Raw genomic sequence first — 20,564 nt, 5'->3', positions numbered from 1 at the left:
AGTAGCGGGGGAACACTGTATATCTACATATATAAGTTAAGTAAACGTAACATATTATCAACAGTTTCTGTTGCGTACCTCCAGGAATTCAAAATGGCCAATCTCGCTTTTCATCATTATTCATTTGTTCATTTTCCTTACCGCTTCTCCTCACAATGGGTCGCGGAGGTGCTGGAGCCTATCTCAGTCAGCTGTTGGCTACAGGCAGGGGACATCCTGAATTGGTGGCCAGCCAATAACAGGGCACTCTGAGACGATCAATCGTTCACGCTCATACCTAAGTACCATTGTGAGGAAAGGTGGAATAGAAAATGAATGAATGAACACAAAGATTTCCTTTGAAAGCAAATGACAAGTAAACATCAGTGAATTTAAAAATCAAGGGAGCTACTATTCATTTAGCAGTCTGTTCTTTTTAAGTCCCAGAGTGTTTTATTTGCTGTTCATGTTCAATGGCACGTACATTTCCAGCTACAACATGCGAAAACGAACAGGAAATTGGAAAAGGGACATTGGGAGTTGATCATTGTATCAGCGTAGTGGATCAAGCCCTAAGCATTTACACTTTTGCATTAGAAAATAGCACTACCTGGAAATGGCTGTAGAGTATCATCTATAAAAAGTGTGACCCAGAAAAGCTCACACCTCAACAGCAAAACGTGTTCTGGCCCAGAGGAAATAAGTATTTTACTGTACACCATTGTTATTGTGTTATGTCTATATTCTGAGAGAGAGTTGACAGTCTTGAGATACAACACACACCACGATTCGTTTTCACTACAGGAGATTGCTTATGATTTCAAGACAAGTCAAATTCAGGTGACACTGATGCAAGCTAAAACTATATTATAACCGAAAAGTCAAGTGATTTGTATCATTATCTATAACCAAAAAGGATAAGGTAGATGCTGACGAGGCTTATTTTTTGTTGCCTTACGTGGAGAATCTATGGCCTCCCTGTCACATCGCCGCATACTGTGGAGTCAAAGTGGTCGCCAGGTGAAATCAAAGGTCATCCACCGATGATACAGACTCTAATCAAGACCACACATCACTGCCACTCTCATTATCTTCCTTCTCCATTGACCTCATCTCGCATTGCTCATACCGCACGATGGCTCATTAGCCTCCATAGACTTAGCACCGAGATGAATCATTGCTGAGGTTAGATTTGCACTCACAAAAGTAGGTTATATTAGGCTTTCAAGGAAAATGAGGGAAGGCATTTTCATCTTAACAGGTGAATCCAACTCGACCTCCACAATTTTAAATGTCCATCCGGAAAATGTTTCACTTTATGCACATGAGTGAATCTATAGTTGTTAGACCATGAATGATCACATTTATTTAGATATTCATATACATAGAACTATATGAACCAACACAAGTAATTCATTCATTAATCTTTCATAGGCTTATCCTCACAACGGTCCGGGGGGTGCCGAGTGCTCTGTCATGCCCAAATTGTTCGCCAGCCAATCGCAGGGTACCACGAAACGGACAACCAATCACATTTCCACTGGCATCAGGTGGGAATCGAACCTGTACTGTCCGCACCGAAGTCAAGCGGGAGAACCAACGCAGTTCTAAAAGAGAATGACAATGTCATTTATTTCCTCGGCTGTGCAGCAAAGTCGAACCCAGGATACGGGAAGCAGAGAAACAACAGGGAAGTGCTGGTGCACAATTTAGGATTTTAATGAAAAAACAATCATACAAATAATCAAAACTGGGACAAAGTTAACTAAATAATAACTAAACAGGGAAATGCACACTGAACAAAGAGGCAAAACATGACTCACTCAGAACAGGGGACATACAGCTATTCCCACAAATACATGCCAGTAGACAGGGGTTTAAATACACATACAAGTTTGAAGACAAATTACAAACACCTGGGTCACACAAGGAAAGGGAAGCCAGGAGGGACACAATGGGGGAAACACAGACAGGACACACAAGGAAAACACACTCATCCACCAACCCCAAAAAGTGACAGACAGCAGCAATGGCAGCTTCTCAAACTGGTTTCTACAGACCCAGCAAGGCTTTGTTTGCCATCGCACGCCTCACAAATTTACTTTTGACATCTTGTTTACACCGGTGCCCATTAGTTGGAGTTTTTTTTTCGCTAAGCAGTAATAAAATAACACAGAGAAAACAAATATTGGACTCGAATTCGACAATGTCAGCGGCCCATCAGCCTCACAAAAACACATCGATCACAAAAACATGTAGGCTGTTGAACAATCTAAATTGCGAGCATGAATGTTTGTCCATTTTATAGCAACAAGATGCACCAGGCCACTCTTTTCAGCAATTCTGGTTGTGACAACACAACCAAAAGTAATAACATAGTTTTGCTTTCTAGTGGTGTGCTAGCTAGTATATGTTGACAGGATTCTTACATGGCATTGAGTGTATGTATAGCATGGAAGCAGACTGAAAACATCTGCTGCCCATTTTGGAGGTGACTGTTTGGATTTGTTTTTTTTTGTAGTTGGGGCTAAAACAGTTGGAAAGGTAAAACAAATGAAAATCTACTGTCCTTTTCTAAGCATTTTTCTCACTTTTTTGGATGGCTCTGTGTTCAAAATATGGCCTTCTATCATTGTATTGTCTCTTGCCATATTTTTTTCAACGCACAATCATGTAAAAATGTGATATCTAGTATGTGAAAATGTGATAACTATCATGTAAAAACACATAAATTATCATTAAAATATACTCAACCTTTTGTGTGTGACACCAAATGGTTCTACTATAAAAATATGAGATGAGAGATGGCCACTAAAGAATATTTCAAATAAATATATGCCTGAGAGATTGAACACAAACTTCTATCTGTACTCACAAATCAATTCCTACCTCCCCCATCTTTGACACAGGAGTGTAATATGCTTTATATCATGAGACATGTATTTTCTTCTCTGTGCTAATCATCTCCTTACTGAGCTAAATAAGGTGTGATGGCACATATAAGTGTTTTATCTCATCAGAACTGTCCTCCTCATCTTCTAGTCGCACGGCTGCTTGAAAGTGAAGCCTGCAGGCTTGCAGCTGACAGATTTATCATTCTCTGACACAAAACAGCACCGGAGAAGAAAATGGTCAGAATATCACAGTAAAACTTGCCTCTCAATTCAACACCGGACACATTCATCACAATTGTCCTCACACCGTAGACTGATGGAGTACTTAAACACCAACATCCACATGAAATGCTCCACTGAGAGGGCAAAAATAAGCTTTGGATCTGATGATATAGTAGATAGCGAGAAAAATGACTTTAATAACTACTGTATTTTCACGACTATAAGGCGCACTTAAAAGTCTCCAAAATAGACAGTGCGCCTTATAATCCAGTGTGCCTTATATAGGGAAAAAAACAGAAAACCAAAAATGAAAAACCACCACTGTCGGATATTAAAAAAACACAAACGCCTGAACTGAAACAATACTGTTAAATAGGCAGATGCCATCTTAGTTTACAACATCATCCATCATATAGCTCCTCCCCCACTGCAAGATTTTATACAAAAAAATCCAAAACATCAACAATGGCTGGCTCTAGAGGTGACTGCGTAGTGAGTGCTTCATACCTGGAAGTCAATAGCAATTACCATATTTTCACGACTTTAAGGCGCACTTAAAAGTCTTAAATTTTCTCCAAAATAGACAGTGCGCCTTGTAATACAGTGCGCCTTATGTATGGAAAAAATGTCATTCGTTGAGGGTGCGCCTTATAATGCGGTGCGCCTTATAGTCGTGAAATACTTCGCAACAGTACATTCTTATAAGAAATTGGCGTCATTTCTATCCTGCACGTATATAAAGCTGGGTTACGTTACTGTCTGCAAATTATTCAGCACTGTATTTTGTTTTTTATAACATTCCTTTTTTGCGAAGGGTGTTTGGCTTATCTGTATCAAACCTCTCCTTTATGGTTGCTTCAGTTGTCCAATTACAGACTCTCATAATTGCAGCTCCACCGAACCCGAGTGGCTGTCATTTGAGCGTAACAAAACATTTTTGTTTCTGTCAGAAATTATTAGTTTTCAGAAATTGCTTTACAAGGCAGATGTGCTTAGCAGGACTTCTATCAAAATAGAAATTAAATGTGCGGATGAATCCTTCAAAAATTTTACCAACAGAAAAAAAAATTGGATATGGATTGAAATTCCAATTTTTTTTTTTCAAATTCTTGCCAATGTCTCTGTTATTCTGTTTTACCAGCTTTTGAGGCCAATCTAAACTGAACATCTTGCACCGGATTATGTGTGTAGTGAGTGATTGTGTATATGTCCTAAAAATCTCTACTGTCATCCACAGAGCTTTCAATCATGTTAGCTTCATGTTTGTTTGTTTTTCACCAGTGGAGTATAATTGTGTATTTCAGGCAGCCATATCATTATGTTGTGTACTATGCCAGTAGGATTGAAGTCAGACACAATTATCAATTATTTCATGCGAGCCTGGCATCCATGAATGAAACAACCTACCTTCAAAATGGATCATTATGATAGACAGATAAATTATTTGCATACCACACATGCATATTTTTTGATACGTATGAAGTAACTACCGGTAACAATGAAAAATTCTTTTTCCACCTTGCTTTATTGTTGATTGCTGTTTTCATCACTCTAGAAGTGAATTAAATTTTGATATTGTTTTTAAACCTGACTTGAACTCGGATTTAGCACTCACAGAACTCTAAATTGCCGCTAGCTATGAGTGCGAGCACGAATGGTTGTCCTTCTCCCCGTGGCCTGCGATTGGCTGGCCACCAATTACCCGGTGTATCCCGCCTGATCAACCACAGTTGGCTGGGATGAGCTTCAGACACCCCCGTGTCCCTTGTGAAGATAAGTAGTTTAGAAAATGAATGGATACTCAATCAATTTAGTTCATATGCACACCTTAGAGAGCTGGTTTAGAGTAATAAATTCATTCATTCATCTTCAGTACCGCACATCCTCATAAGGGTTGCGAGAGCTGCTGGCGTTTTTCTCAGCCGACTTTGAGCAAAAGGCAGACTACACCCTAGACTGGTGACCAGTCAGCCTTAGGGCACACATAGAGCCAATCGTACATTCGCACTAACAATCATACTGCCACCAGCGGCAGTTGAGCCAGCAACAAAGTCAGGAAAGTGTACAGCTACACCATAAGGTGGCAGAGTATTAAGTTTACATTATATGTGCATTACTTGGGCAAGTGAAACTGGTGAAGAAAAGTATTATTTTTCTGCTTGATTTTGCCACTGCCCAAAGGAATAACTAACGTCAATAATATTACATTAGATGGCATAATTGCCTTTAAATAATTGATATTCAACCTAAACGTAGAGTTATGATTTTGTCCATATTCTATTGATTCTTTATACACAATTCAATATTTCCCGCTACTCTGCCATATCTGTGGTATTAGATTGAAGTCAAGGGCCTCTAATTGATGTGGAATGATATTAACACACTTAAATCAAAGTAAAATTTCATCTAAAGCCTATTATCCCAAAAATGTGATTGGATTGTTGTTTTGTATAAAAACCCCGATGCCATTTGTTTTTCTTCTCCTCAGCCCAAGAGCATAAATACTTGTGTTTTGCTGATCCAAGGCTGTTTGTCACAGCCTCTATTGGCTAAAAGCTGATGACTCATTTGAACAGGCTTGTGAGAGGCTAGCAGGATTAGGGCGGATGGCTTGGTGTTTGGGGGGTGTGAAGGGTGGGCGCTGGACTTCACCCACAGTCCAGTTGCACATTGTTGTCGTTTTAATAACCGGCCACAACTTCATGTGAATACATTACCCAGACGTGAGGGAGTGAAAAGAGAGAGGGAGGGAAGGAGGAAGACTGATGACAGCCTGCAGCCCCCAGTTTCCCCTCTGCTGTTGCTACAGTTAGGTGCGAGGCGGCACGGGCAGAGCTTCTCGTCATCTCTTAGACTGGAAGGGGGAGAGAGCGAGCAGCACGCGTTGTGCTGCAAAAGCAAGTGCGGTCCACGGGTAGGAGTCCGGCGTAAGCCACTGCGTCTCTCAATCGCCGGGAGCTGCCACACTACACGCGCAGGTGAGTCTCAGCAGCAGCATCTCGATACGCTCATCAACCTCAGCCTCACTTGCCTGTTCAATACCTAAGTGTACATTTTGACATCCTCACACATCGGCTCATTATTATATTCACAGAGCACGCCTTGGGTTAGGATGGATTGAAGTTGAAGTTTTCCCAATGAAACAGGTGCATCCATTATTAGGTGGGAAAGGAGAGGAAGAAAAGAGTGCTTGTTTTTTTTTTTTTTCTTGCCAGTGGGAAAGCTTGTTTATCTCTTGAGCGGCATGTGAAAAAGACTATTGGGACTTGGGGAAAAGCATGGCCTCTGATAGAGTGAATCAGTCTGATATCCCATTTCCCCCTTGTGTAAATCCATGTGTGCGAGTGGGTGGAGTGGGAAGAAATGTTGCAGCGGCTCTGCCACATTAGCTCAGCCTCCTTTGAAAAGCAAAAAGGGAAGAAAAAAAAACAACAAAGAATGTGCTGGTTTTAATGTTCCGCTGAAGGCGGACCACGATATTTGATGTGAACGCATTGCCGCTCGAAGCATGTGGACACAGTAGTAAAATCGACAACTGTCTGGGAAATCCGGAGGTGTTTACATTTTAGATGTCGCCAGATTTTCTTCAGCTTCAGTGTGAACATTTTGTCTGAGATTCACGAGAGAATGCGTGCATCTGTCGCTTTGTTGTTACATTGACAGGAAGCAATCTGTGTAGTACAAGATTGTCTAATCTAAGTCAGAAGGTGGCAAGAAGATGGGCTTTCTCGGCAATCGCTCAAACAAATGAGTGACCGCAAATTTCTGCGGCCTCTCCTCGCATGTATCCATTTGTGTCTCTTTTGCTGCTGCATCGTGTCATTAAATCCTCACTTAATGGCAGCGAACAGGTGCAGAAAGATTGGCTTTCAGTGCGCAACTTGTTGGAGTGGGCTCTATTTGAATTTGAACCAGGCCTTTTGATGGGCACAGAAGGCCCGGAGAAAAAGGTGGGAGGTGTTAATAAGAGGGTCCACGCGACTGGATGAGAGTTACAAGCAAAAGTGAGTTAACGGCACCCCGCGGTCAATCGTGATGTCAGGAAATCAGTCATGGCTGTGTCCATCCATTCCTTTATGTTGCTCCCAGCAGATTTGGAATGTTTGTCTTTTTCACTTTCAATAGCACTACACCCCCGCCCACCTCCGCCGCATCACCGCTCTGGTCACCACAGAAACGGCTGATTCAGGAAGGGTGGGCGGGTGTCTCAGAGCTCTCGCTTGCCGTGCCCCATACGGCGCTTTCACAGTGCGCTTAGGCGCTGCTTTTTTTTTTTTGTGCCGGATATGGTGACGGCTCAGGAGGCTCGCTCCTATATTACACAATTATGTCAATACAACAAAGGCCATTTGTTCACCTCTCCCAAAGGACGTGTTTGGTATTTGGTGGAATCACCTTGTTAATACTTTGCGGATCCCAGATGAGCTCTGTATTGTTTTGTTCCTTTTGCTAAAACGGTTATTGGGGATTCTGACGTGTATAGCTCGAGTGTATCTTCATTTTATTTGACGACACATGGGTCAGTCACCTGCTGTGCGTGTGTGTGTGTATGTTTTAGAGACGCACTGCGGTTATTAATAATTCACTCTACTGTGACCTGAACATTTAATAATAGATATGGTGTGACCTTTGTCTTATGTAACCAATGGGAAAATCAATCTACGAGGTTGACAAATAAACTGATTTAGTACATAGAGATGTGTTTGATAGATAGCAGCTGTAAGAGCATATTTATTTTTCCACGTTCATCAGAACATGGCACGTTTAGGATTGCTTTTGTTGCCATGGTGATGTCTGCTACAATCACCTTCAAGATTTCAGAACAACAAATGAAATCTACTGCGTTAAATTCTAAACGTCATTTGTTCTCGGCCAGGAAGTTTTGATGGAGAGCGAGCGCACTTTTCTCCAACCTTCTATTGATCCGGAGCGACTATTAATAGAAGTTTTATCATCGAAATGATACTGCAACTCGATTTGCGGCAATGCGGGGCAAGTTCTAGAGACTCTGAGTCTACGAGGCCAACTTGAATAATAGCTTTTCTCCTCTGTATAAAAATGTCAGTTTAAATGTGAAAATGCTGCAGAGATTTCTCCACCCTGCAGTGTTCAGCGGTGACGCAGCCCAAAACTGCAGATCCGACACAAGTGTGCCAGAACAAAGAAGCCACACTGTCTTATTGGAGACAACCACACTACAAATGATTACAAAGATGTCCCTTAATCACGCCATATCAAAGAGCTTTAGATTTTGTGCACCTGCTGCTTTTTACTGTATACTATACTTCATACTGCCTGATACTGGAAAGGCTGGTCTGTCTCTCTCCCCGGGGCCACTTTAGGGTTTGAGCAACGGCAAAACTTGCGCTCAAGTAAAAATGTTATATTTAAAAGAATGGGATTCAAAAAGCCTTAAAACTAGCACATTCAATTATTTACTCAAGTCAGAAAAATGCAAGAAAATACATTTTGTTTATCGGAGTACGAATAGCAAATAAATACCAGAAGTGCAACATTCAGCCGCAAGAAATGGTTTCAAAACATTTTTTTGTTTACACTCACCAGCCTCACCAGTTTTGGAGGCTGATTTTTTTTTTCTTTTTAGAAATACAAAGTTGACAGCTCATGACTGTTTTTTTTATGATTGCCTGGAAGGTAAACATCTTGAATATGAGGCATTGCATATTCTGCCAAGGCAGATTCTATTATACAAAAACTCAAGAAATAACACAGCCATAGCGAAATAGTCGATTCATTTGATTGATTTGGCTCACAAGTTTAGACACTGGATGCAACGCAGTAGGAATCGAGTCCTTGCCTAAACAATGGCGGTGGGACGCTCAGACCATAAACACAAGCAGTTAATATTACGATTGCACATAATTTAGCTCAATGTACCAAAAGCAACATTTGTTTTCTCAAATTCTCCAGTAAAAAAAAGAATTATGTTTCATTATGACTACCCTGACTAGTCCAACGCATCAAAAAATTCACTTTAGCAAATGTTAGGTTTAAATGTAAGATTTTAATGGAAGCTTCAAAGTAATGGAATTGGAAGTGTTAGGGGAAGAGGCAAATATCTATTGATTTACTGAATATGCTCTTTTCTAATATTTTTGGGGGAGTTTCAAAGCCAAGTTTTTTTGATTTTATGTGTTCTGACAGCGTGGTTAGATGGATGTAACATTAAGTTTAGAACTTAGAGATGTCATAGTAATTAGAATGCACTGAATGAGCCTGAAGCGATAGGAATTATGTCCTATAGGCAAGGTCAAGACTTCATAACCAAAATTGCAAATGATATCTGTAGACGCCAATATTTTTCATTTCTGTTTTTTTTGTTTGTTTGTTTGTGCACAAGCAAAATATTCCACCCGTCACCTCTAAATTGCATTGGCAAGGCTGGCATCATGTTACACCTGGCTTTCAGATAAGCCATTTTAAAATGCATAATCAGTCTTGGTAATTCTTCTCAGGTACATGTTAAAATCCTAATTTTGCATAAAGCAGTCTCTGAATGAACAAAACGTTCGTGTGGAATTTGTGCATATTTTTGAGGAATGTGTATTCAGTTATGCAAGCCCATGACATTAAAAAAGATTCTGAGCACCTGAATGACTCACGCTTCTAAGTAATGCATAGCCATGGTTCGTCATGTATAGTTAATCCGAATGATAAAGCTCAAAACATCCCATGAATCCTCTGCTGGAAAAACGACACATGAACACATGTGAACAAGTGATTAGGCATATGGGGTGTCAAACGTATGGCCTGCTTTGAAGTTTAAATTTAGGGTTGTTCTGCCTCACAGGCATCTAGTAGCTCATTCATATTCTACATACAGCTTTTATGTGACTTTTGTGATCGAGTGCGTGATTACTGAAAGTAACAGGAAGTCATCTGTGAGATATATATATATATATATATATATATATATATATATATATATATATATATATATATATATATATATATATATATATATATATATATATATATATATATATATATATATATATATATATATATATATATATATATATATATATATATATATATATATATATATATATATATATATATATATATATATATATATATATATATATATATATATATATATATATATATATATATATATATATATATATATATATATATATATATATATATATATATATATATATATATATATATATATATATATATATATATATATATATATATCCCAGTCAAAATAATTTAGAAGTGCAAATGCGAGTTAACTTATTCCGCCAAAAATATACTGATCCAGCCCACATGAGATCAAATTTCCACAAATTTGGCCCTCGAGCAAAGCAGACTTTGACATCCTTGATCAAGCATACCAAGCACAAACTATTAGCACTGTTTAACTGTATGCATTTGCAGTGGAAAAAATAAGGTGTCCAAACTGAATAAATAGTCTCCTTCATTTAGGAGTGTTTTTCTTCTTGGTTACTTTGAAAAGTCCTTTGCTCCTAGGTCACTTGCGCATCAACCTCACTGTTCCTTTTCCAGTCTGCCCATCTGGATGAGCCCGTTTGGCCATCTGCTCCTCTCCTCTCATTGTCTGACCTCAATGAAATGATTGTCCATTTCACTCCTTTAAAGATGAACAGAAGAAACGGAGAAGTCGAAGAACAGGAAATAACTGCAAGTGTCAGAAGAAGTGGTTAAGCCTGGGCTTTGATTGACCACAGTGTTTGTTCTGTTTTGTGGCAATGTGTGTATCAGCACTTTCTACACTATCTCTGGAGCCCACAAAATGCTGACTGGATCAGTCCACAATTTATGCATGGTTAGAAGGAGACTGCCCCCCTACCACGTCCAAAAATTACAATTTGCATCAGCGGTTAGGCCACAGTTACACAGCATTTCTAGCACATATGTGGACGCATTCACACCCAACCAGTCTGACTGGGATGTGAATATTACCGCTGCCCTTGGTCACATTGATTAATGGAGTTGAGGCCATCTTCTATGGCGCCGTGCACTGGCCCTGAGGTTGAAGAGTCACTATCTTCGAACCAGTGACATCATTACTGTTTTTCTTTTAGATGTGTGGGCACATTCATTTTAAAGGCTATTCAAGAGGGCTCACAGCCAGAGAACACGTAAGCACACAAAGAACCAAAATGTACCACCCACATGCATGTACAATTATTGCATGAGAAATGGGGAAAAGATAACAGTAGTCGCAGATTTTCCTTCCTCTGTTAACCTTTTTTTAATGTATCATACCATTCAAACTAAGATTTGACATACGTTTTATTTTGAAACACCCTTTATGAAATCTGTCATTAAGATAGGAGAAATGATGGATGATGTTAACCCCTCATGTGGCTACCTTTATGAATTCCATCCCATTGATGATTCATTCTGAAAGTTGCATCATATTGTCAGGACTAAATATCTTGTCACCATCATTTTATACCTTGTGCCCTTCTATTTTCGTTTCCATGTCAGTTAGTTATACTTTTGAACTATTGGAAGCATTGTCATTAAGGGGTTTTGAATTGAATTGCCTGTTTTTATTGTCATTATACTATTATAAGTATAATGAGATACATTTTATTTTGTAGGTAAGGATGTATCTGACTTTTTTCAAATCTCGCTTTTTCCCCACATTCCAAAATATATTTCTTGACTGAAAAATGTCAAAAAATGCGAGTGGGAATTATTATTATTTTATGTGAGCTATCAGTATTGTGTTTTCCACTGGTTTACTGATGTTATTTATGTGCCTTGTCTGGAAATTACATATTAATGACTGATAGTGTGGCTCTAAGGTTTGCAGCTGTTGTCCTTGGTGTTTTTTCATGTCTTCATTAGCATAAAAAATGTATTCATTGGGACAGATGTCATTTTTTCCATCATGTGTATGGAGTCATTGTTTTATGAAATACTCATGTTAGTAAATATTTACTACTGTAGAATACAAATATTTTTATAGCTTCATCAAACAGCAGAGTGAGACTGTGAAAGCATATTTACATACATAATACATGCGTACAGTGGGGCAAATAAGTATTTAGTCAACCACCAATTGTGCACGTTCTCCTAATTGAAAATATAAGAGAGGCATGTAATTGCCAACATGGGTAAACATCAACCATCGGAGACAAAATGCGGGGGAAAAAAACAGAACTTGCATGCATGCATACCTACATACATATAAGCATATGTATATACATACATAGATTCATCCTGTACAAGGTACTAAAGATGGAAATTAGCCCTCAGCTACAATCGTGTGTGAGTATAGAAAGATAGATAGATACATGAATCAATGCATACATACATACATACATACATACATACATACATACATACATACATACATACATACATACATACATACATACATACATACATACATACATACATACATACTATACGTGCAAACATACTAACGTATAGACATATATACACGTGCATACATACTAACATATATACGTATATATACACACATAGATACGTATACACATTCATAGATAGTATATATACATACACAGAAACATGTGCGTGTGTATTATACTCAACATCCACGACTACATTCAGAGAATGAAAATAACGCTTACACATTTATAGTTGTTTACTTTACGCCTAGTATTTACTATTCTTGTTTAAAGAGTTCTGGATGGATTTTTTAATCATTATTTTTTTTACTTAAACCATATTAAAAAAAACATAAGAGCCTGCTCTAAATAATTAACAAAAATAAAAATTACGTGGGCAAACTGGTGCGTTGGCTCCCATTATATATAGTTTGCTATCCAACCTCATTGATATCAACTTATATGAGACTAAATGTCTGATGCGTACTATGAAGATGGGCTCCAGAACTCGGATATTTGCATTTAATAAACTTAACATAGTCGAAAGTATATTTTAAAATAGCTGTAGATTGCTCAATTTTCATCCGATTTTCACAGTCTTAGAGGTGGAGTAATTTTACTACAATTTAGTTTAATCATTTTTATAACATTTTCTCATAACGCAGCCTGAAGTATTTTAATATGGTAAACCAAACCGTTTGTAAATCTGTCAAGAATTTAGCTAAGGTTATTTTAATGGGGAGGGAAATCACTCACTTTGCAACTGCTACAATACAGTATATATACTTTATACTGTATTTGATATTTATCTCTAAACTGGTTGACGTAGATCAGCATAGTGGCTGTAGGCATTTGGAAAGGTTTTATGTTCAGGTGACTTTGTATTATTTTTACATGATGAAAATGGTTACGTTACTGTATATTTTTGGGGCATGAAAAAATGGAAAGTGTGGGAGTTGAGGACCCTGACACACTGTTAAGCACTTTACTTGGTGCTACACATTAGTCATACTGTACCCCTGATCTGAGAACAGAAAAATGTGTTTGGAGCTTTCCTTTTAATCTGTCTCCCTTTTTAGGAAATGCGCAAAGTCACTCTGACCTCCCGAAGGCTGCCATAACTTTGCATCTAATTGGATAAAGTGTGGAATTGATGAGATTTCCAAAAGAAAAAAAAGGTCAGTTCACTATTACAATGTTCTTCAAAACACTTTTCTGGCTTCTGGGACATTGGAAACATTTGAATGTATTTAAGAGTTTTAACTGAAAAATTGCCCCACCAAAAAAGCGTTTTTTTAATCATAGAACTATTGTAAAAGTTGACAATGTAAACTTTGGCAGAGCCAGAAAGGAAGAAAAAAACTTTACTTTACTCTATTTGCAGTCTTTGATTACCTTCAACAAGCTCCCTACGTGTTTTGCCGACTCCGTTTGATTGCGTTCCACCATTTTGATGAGTGCACCCCATTCCTTCTGGCTTTGTGGGCTAGCTAGAAAATGACCAAGACAGGTCTTCAATCATTCACTGATGGCTTTAGAACAGCTGCAGTAACTACTGCTCACTCTGTACAGAAAAGATTAAATTGCACATTTGGGGAGGCTTCACTGAGAAGGTACTACATCCATTTATTTACTCTTGAAGTTAATGAGATATACATTAAACTATTGTAGAGATCAGAATTCAGGTTTGATGAAGTAACTCAGTCACACGATAAAAGATATTTCCTACATCAACGGTACAGGGGGAAAATCAAAGCAATCAAAGAATATAAAGGCACATTTTAATTAATTTTTGATACTACATTAATCAGGTATTGGGAGGTAGGGTGTAGTGAAATTGCAAAGTATGAAGGTTTTTGTTTTTGCCAGGCTGACTATAAGTTGTGCAGTCATTTTCAAAAGATTTCAAGGATGACTGCCTTCAAATGTATAGATCAGTCATGAATGAAAACTTTCCCTTTAGAACCTTTTGTCTCTTCACCTCAATTGAAACCCTTTTATCTGTTTAATGTCGCTGCACGCAATTATTGCTTTTCACTTTCCGTTTTTCTTTTGGCAAAATCCCACCTCTTTTAACTCCAGTGAGATTTTTGGGGTTTGTCGTCATTCTCTTAGACAACATTACTTAATCCCGAAATTGTGAAGTATTGTAATTATATGATTTGCTCTCACAACTGCAGTAATAGTGTGCTGCAGTCTGTTTCAGTAATATATCTCCTTGTTGCCCCTAAGCAATGCAGACATGGTTTTTTTCCCATTAGGAAATGTACATACGCTGCATCTAAATCGTCTCCTTCACTAATGCTTGATTTATTCATTCCCCCAGCTTGATTTCTGGTTGAACTCTGCAGCATCACAATTTAATGTGACACTGTCCATGGATCCTTTAGAAATAATGGCAGTGAACGCAAATGATAGCCAAATGTTCCTTCTATTGTGAGTGTGGTTAAAATATTTTCAAATTGTCCAAATGGAACAGCAGAGCAAGTCCATTCCGTAAACTTTGAATCGCTTCAGAAATATTGTCTTCAGCTATTTATTTGCATCTTTTGTCTGTTTTCATCTCATCATAGTCAAGTTTTGGACTTTGTTCATGTTGGAACAACGAGTGTGAGTCAGCACTTGATTGTCAATTACTCTAAAGCACAAAAGAGCTTTAAAGGGAGGGAGGGACTCGACATTGACAGAGGGAGTAGAATGAATCATAAGCAGAGTGGCTTTCTGCTTATGTTTTCTTATATGCATAAATTTCAATCTGGGAACATGAAGAGATGACTTATTTTTTCTGTTGATTATTTCGAAAGAGGTAGTGGTAAATCTTACTTTGTAGTACTTACTTGTGTTAAAATACCAGCCATCTGGTGCACATCTACCACAGCGGAGAGTCGCGTTGACAAACACATGGGGAGCTGGTGTCCCTCTTTCTTATGAACCTTCTGCATGGAGTCACAGAAAGAAAGGAGCGTACTGTGTAAGGTGGTATTCAAATGAAAGATGCAGAAAAACACAATATTAGGTCAGTAATTTCAAGTTTTGGCTGCTTTTTCTGGAAGGCTTGATTTATTCATGTAGATAGATGGGGTTTGTGTTTATTTCAGATATTTTATCAAGGAATTCATTCATCATTCCAAAAAAATTCAAAGTGTAATGTTGGAAAAGGCGCCTTCAAATTAGTGCTTAATCAATCTCACTGGAAATAAGCTTAAATATCTCTCCTTTTCAACTCTAAACATTTAAAAGGTTAAAATGTATGTTTATTATAATAACTTAAACCACTTTTTTAATCAAATCTAAGTAACAGGGTTAATCATTACAGAAATATAAGAGCTACACACAACATAAATGCAGGTAGATTGTTCACCTAACATTGAAAGACATTCAAATTTAAATGAAAGAATAAACAAAAGAAATCCTAACTTGGCTGGCACCATCACTTTCTTTGTAAAGTAAGCCAAAAAAACTATTTCAATAGTTATGGATCTGTGTGATCCATATGGGATTTTTTAAAAGTATTTGACAAGATTCAATCATTTAATTAGTGTGTAAAAATCTGTCTCAGTGGGAGTTGAAAACACAGACCTGGCAAACAACGCTGATTCCTTGAAGACAGACAATTGATATGAGGAACCATCCTGCAATATCTTGACAGACTGTCACCAGGTGTGTGAGATTAAACCAGAGGCATTCAATAACTACTGATTAGGCACATCTGAGAAAGCAGTAGCTTTTATTTCTCCAAGACCATAACACTAGAACAATGATTCTAAAACTTTTTTACTTAACAATACCTAAAATCAAGAACAAAATAGAATTTTTCATCTTCGGTCACTGATAATTTATGCACAGTTTGAACAAATAATAAAATAATTATAACAAATAAAAACAACATCTCAAAAATTCAATCAAATTGACCTCATACTTTACACATTTATCACTATAATACTTCTTAACACAGAATCATTTTAGGTGAAGACACCACAAAGTTTGCCAAACAAGACCCCTCTCAGAACTAATACTCTTAAAAACAGTCATGCGCCTCAACCTTATTGAATATGTAAATTATCCTAGGCATATGTTGTATAAGCACTCACTAAGTGCCCTTATATAACTTCTTGAATGAACCTTAAGAATGTTCTCTTGTATTTTAGTACTTTAAATAAGTTCTCCATGCTGTTTCTGCTCATTTTAATTTGTGAAGCAAATTGAAATTCATGAACTATTAGGTCTCATTACACAGAATCTTTGTGAAATTGGAGAAAATTGCAAAGTTCAACCAGTGCTTGGATTTTGCTAAGCACCACTGCAGTGGTGTGATTATCATTCTAATAAAAGAACCAAACCAATTACTGTAAACAGGCAATGGCCACAAGCCTTAAAGCATAGTCCCCAACCACTGGTACGAGCTACCTAGTCAGAGTAAAAAATATTATATTAACGTTCTCAATCTCACCCTCCTACTTGAAGGTTGTTATAATAACAATAATAATAATAATAAATAATTGCTATTATGCTTGAGACTTGTTTTTTTTTCTGTCGTGGGTGTCATTCGTGCACCAATCTGACCCCCACAAAATTTTGTCTTAAGTTGTCGCCCTCCCCTTTAGCCGGTCTGCAAGAAAATAGAAAGAGCTTTGCCGGTCTGCGGTGAGAAAAAAGGTTGTGAACCGCTGCGTTAGAGTGCTTTTTAGTGTTAAAATGTTAGGCATAGTAACACGCATACGACAAGGCTTTTGACTTTTTAAAAGCTGGACTGGACATTTTCAGCAGATGTGTCGTATTTAGTTTAGTTAGTACTTTCCAGCCAAAGAGACCATTTCAAATATCTGCATCTACATTCTTTATGTTCACGATTGGTATCACCTTTCGGGATTTCTTGAGTAGAAATTCCGAGTATTTTGTTGAAGACTATGACCAAGAATGCACCCAAAATTGTCTGAACCAGAAATCACTCAGACGGAGTTAAGACCAAGACTTTTGAAAGTCAAGATCAAGACTCATCCTTTTGGGCTCCAGTCTGGACCAAACCAAGAACTTCAAAATGCAAATCAATATTGGTGATCTACTACCTAGTAACATGTCAAATTTTATTTTGACTCCTCATAATTGAGACATTTCTAAATCACCTCATCTTGAAGGTCATGCCTTTTTAGATGTCCTAAATAGTATTGTAGAGACAAACGACCATTTGCACTCACAATCATACCAGCAGGAATCAAGCCCACGCCAAGGTCAGGCAAGTGAACCACCACACCATCAGGCAGTTTATCAAAGAAAAATTGAAATTGTCAAATCCGCTTGCCATGGATTTTGTTCACTTTCTTTCCTCCAACATGAAATGCTTTGTGTGACGTGTGAGATGATGTGGAAAATGCATAGCAACAGGCTCTCTCTTCTGTCCTCTTTCTCACAAACGCACACTCCCACAAAGACACACACACACAAAAACGATACACCCTCGAGCAAATCATGTAAATGGCTTCACACAAGAGGATTTGTTTGTGTGTGAAGCAGCAGTCAAGGGAGCGTATGTGCTGCTTAACCGACCCCACCAAGGCCACAGGCTCTGTTACAGTCCAGGTGGGTTTATGCAAGTGGCCGATTCGGCCATGCCTGACATTCCGCCTGACATTCCACCTGATGACGCTTGTCGAGTGATCTGATGAAATCCCCGAAAACAGAGGCGACTCAGGAATCCGGGAGCTATCCATTTTCCCTCACGAAGGGTACAAGCAGTGTTCGAGAGTGCTTCGCCTGTTGAAAGGCTGCAATTCTATTTCAGGCCATCCCACACAGTGGGTGAGGGGCTGAATGTGTCACCCTTTAATTACAGCTTTCGGCTTCTTGTGAAAATTTGGTATCTCTGTAGGTAAGAGAGGCCTCGTTTGGGTTTCCGGGAACACGCCTCGAGCAATTAGCACATTGGGGTACATTTGTGCGAATGCCGTATGTTTTTGCTTGACTCGACTCACCTGTCCAGTCTCCTAGAAACAGGACCCAATAAATCTGTCCTTCCAACAACCAGCTTTTGATGACAATATGTGAGTAATGCAGGCAGCCGACTGGAGCGTGTTATGTTCCCAATTATATCACCAGTATTGTCACCCACTCAGAGCTTTTCTCAGCCTGTTCTGCCAGCTGAACCGCAGATCTTAATTCATACTGGGTCAACCCTCTTCAATTAATTTCTTGTTAGTTCTGATCCAAATAAGCCACAGTAAGAATTTAATCCTCATAACAGGATTATGATATGGTGTTACACGAGAAGCGTTTGTTGTTGACGCAAAGGGTGGCATTTTTCGGGTGTGGCTGATCAGGGAATTCACTTCTCAAAAACTGCAGTTGGTGAAAGGTGGTTTACTTTGAAGAGATAAAGTTCCTGTTGCTGTTCACAGTGACCCTGGTCATGATTTTTCAAAAACCTGAGATACACACACACACACACACACACACACACACACACACACACACACACACACACACACACACACACACACACACACACGCACACACACACACACACACACACACACACACACACTTACACAACTCCTCCTGAGCATAAGGATTAAGAATCCAAATGGAGGAAAGATGAATATTTAAAAGCCTGGCTTATATTAAAAGTAGAACGTTACCTGCAGTCCACCATCTTATTGCCATTAAAGCATATCTGCAGGTGTCTATGTATTTCCTCAAACAGGCATATATATAACAGGGTGACCAGCAATAATCACGTGTGACAGATCGCTGTGCAGCCTGCAAAGGTTGGAGTAATGAGTAAATAGGGGAAAGTCGCTCTCAGTGGGTCTGGAAACAGTTATTATCATTAATCAAACATAACTGAGTTCAGCGAGGTAGGCAGAAGGGCCACAGGTTGACATTTGTGTAAGCCGCTAGGTCAGTAGGGAGGATCACACGAAGACGTGCTTAATGCTTCAGTCGTGAACTGGCATTTACAAAAAAAAAATACATAAAAATGTTATTAATGAAGAATGACATGCTTTAGCATTACTATTACCTTGATGTTAGACAATTTGGAATTGAACCAACACTCTTGGCAACAAAATAGTCATAAGAGACTGAGTCTCATTTTCTGGAAACCGGAGTACCTCGAGGAAATCCACACAGGCCCGGGGAGAACATGTAAATTCCAAAACAGATTACCATAAACTGGATTTGAACCCAGGACCCCAGAGCTTTGTGGCCAATGCACTAACCAATTGCCCCACTGGGCCACCCTAGCCTCGCAAATGTAATTCAGAATTTCTTTTCAAACACACTACTGAATTTGTCTCTTTGACGCTACTAAAATGGGGTCACAATCTATTGAATTTGAGTTTGGATCATATTGACTACTGAAACACAGACTACTGAATTTCATTTTGTTCACATATTTGATTAAAAAGAAAAAAAGTCATTCAAACTTGGTGTATTATTGATGCATTTCAGTATCTCAGTACTGGATAGGCTTAGATGAGATTTCTGTTTGTAGCAATTGTCACATGCCACAAAATAGATGAAAAAATATTGAATCCAAGCAAGCACTTTTTTTTCAATCACCAGACAAAGAAACATCGTTTTGCATCTATGATGGTTGCTTCTGAGTAGCCACGCTTAACATGAAAACTGTATTATACTGGAAGCAGAGGTAATGAATATAAACCCTGAAGAGCCTTGCTTAGCTTTGCTTTCTGCTTAGAAAAGTCACAAGAATCAAGCTTCGTAAGCCGTGGTTTCACAGTACTCGTAGAGGGGAGATCCCGTGTCAAAATTGTTCTCTTTTTAATTTACTTTTATGTCACTGAAATATATCCCGTTAAGATGAATAAAAGTTATTTCAAGGGAGTATTGGATTAAAGGCAACAAAAATATATAATGCAGTGCAATGGTATTACGTTTCTGAAAATGGTGTACAAAACCAATTTTCATTACAACCCAAATTTCTATTATTTTTAGTCACAGTACATTTCAATTGTATTGAACTTAAGCAAGATAAATTTACATTTGATTCATGATGCCCTTTGTTGTTAAATGATTTTAGTGCACATAATATGGTGTAGGCATACATTTCAATTAAAACGTTATGAAAGCAAATTATTTTCAAATGTACTAT

The 20,564-nt window shown here is 38.3% G+C and overlaps 1 protein-coding gene across 2 annotated transcripts in view; it reads left to right on the top strand.

The window, feature by feature from the left end:
* Nucleotides 1-5,700: 5,700 nt before the first annotated feature.
* Nucleotides 5,701-20,564, top strand: part of LOC144202260 (prickle-like protein 2) — a 30,434-nt gene continuing 15,570 nt past the window's right edge. The window contains exons 1-2 of one of the 2 annotated variants that reach the window (XM_077725316.1): nt 5,701-6,073; nt 13,534-13,632. The gene's annotated coding sequence lies outside the window, so the exon portion shown is untranslated. The remainder of the gene's footprint in view (nt 6,074-13,533; nt 13,633-20,564) is intronic. The other variant, XM_077725318.1, reaches the window with a different exon arrangement.

Source organism: Stigmatopora nigra, chromosome 1 (genome assembly GCF_051989575.1).
Source record: "Stigmatopora nigra isolate UIUO_SnigA chromosome 1, RoL_Snig_1.1, whole genome shotgun sequence".
NCBI classification, from domain to species: domain Eukaryota; kingdom Metazoa; phylum Chordata; class Actinopteri; order Syngnathiformes; family Syngnathidae; genus Stigmatopora; species Stigmatopora nigra.
This window is presented reverse-complemented; position numbering and strand designations above follow the sequence as displayed.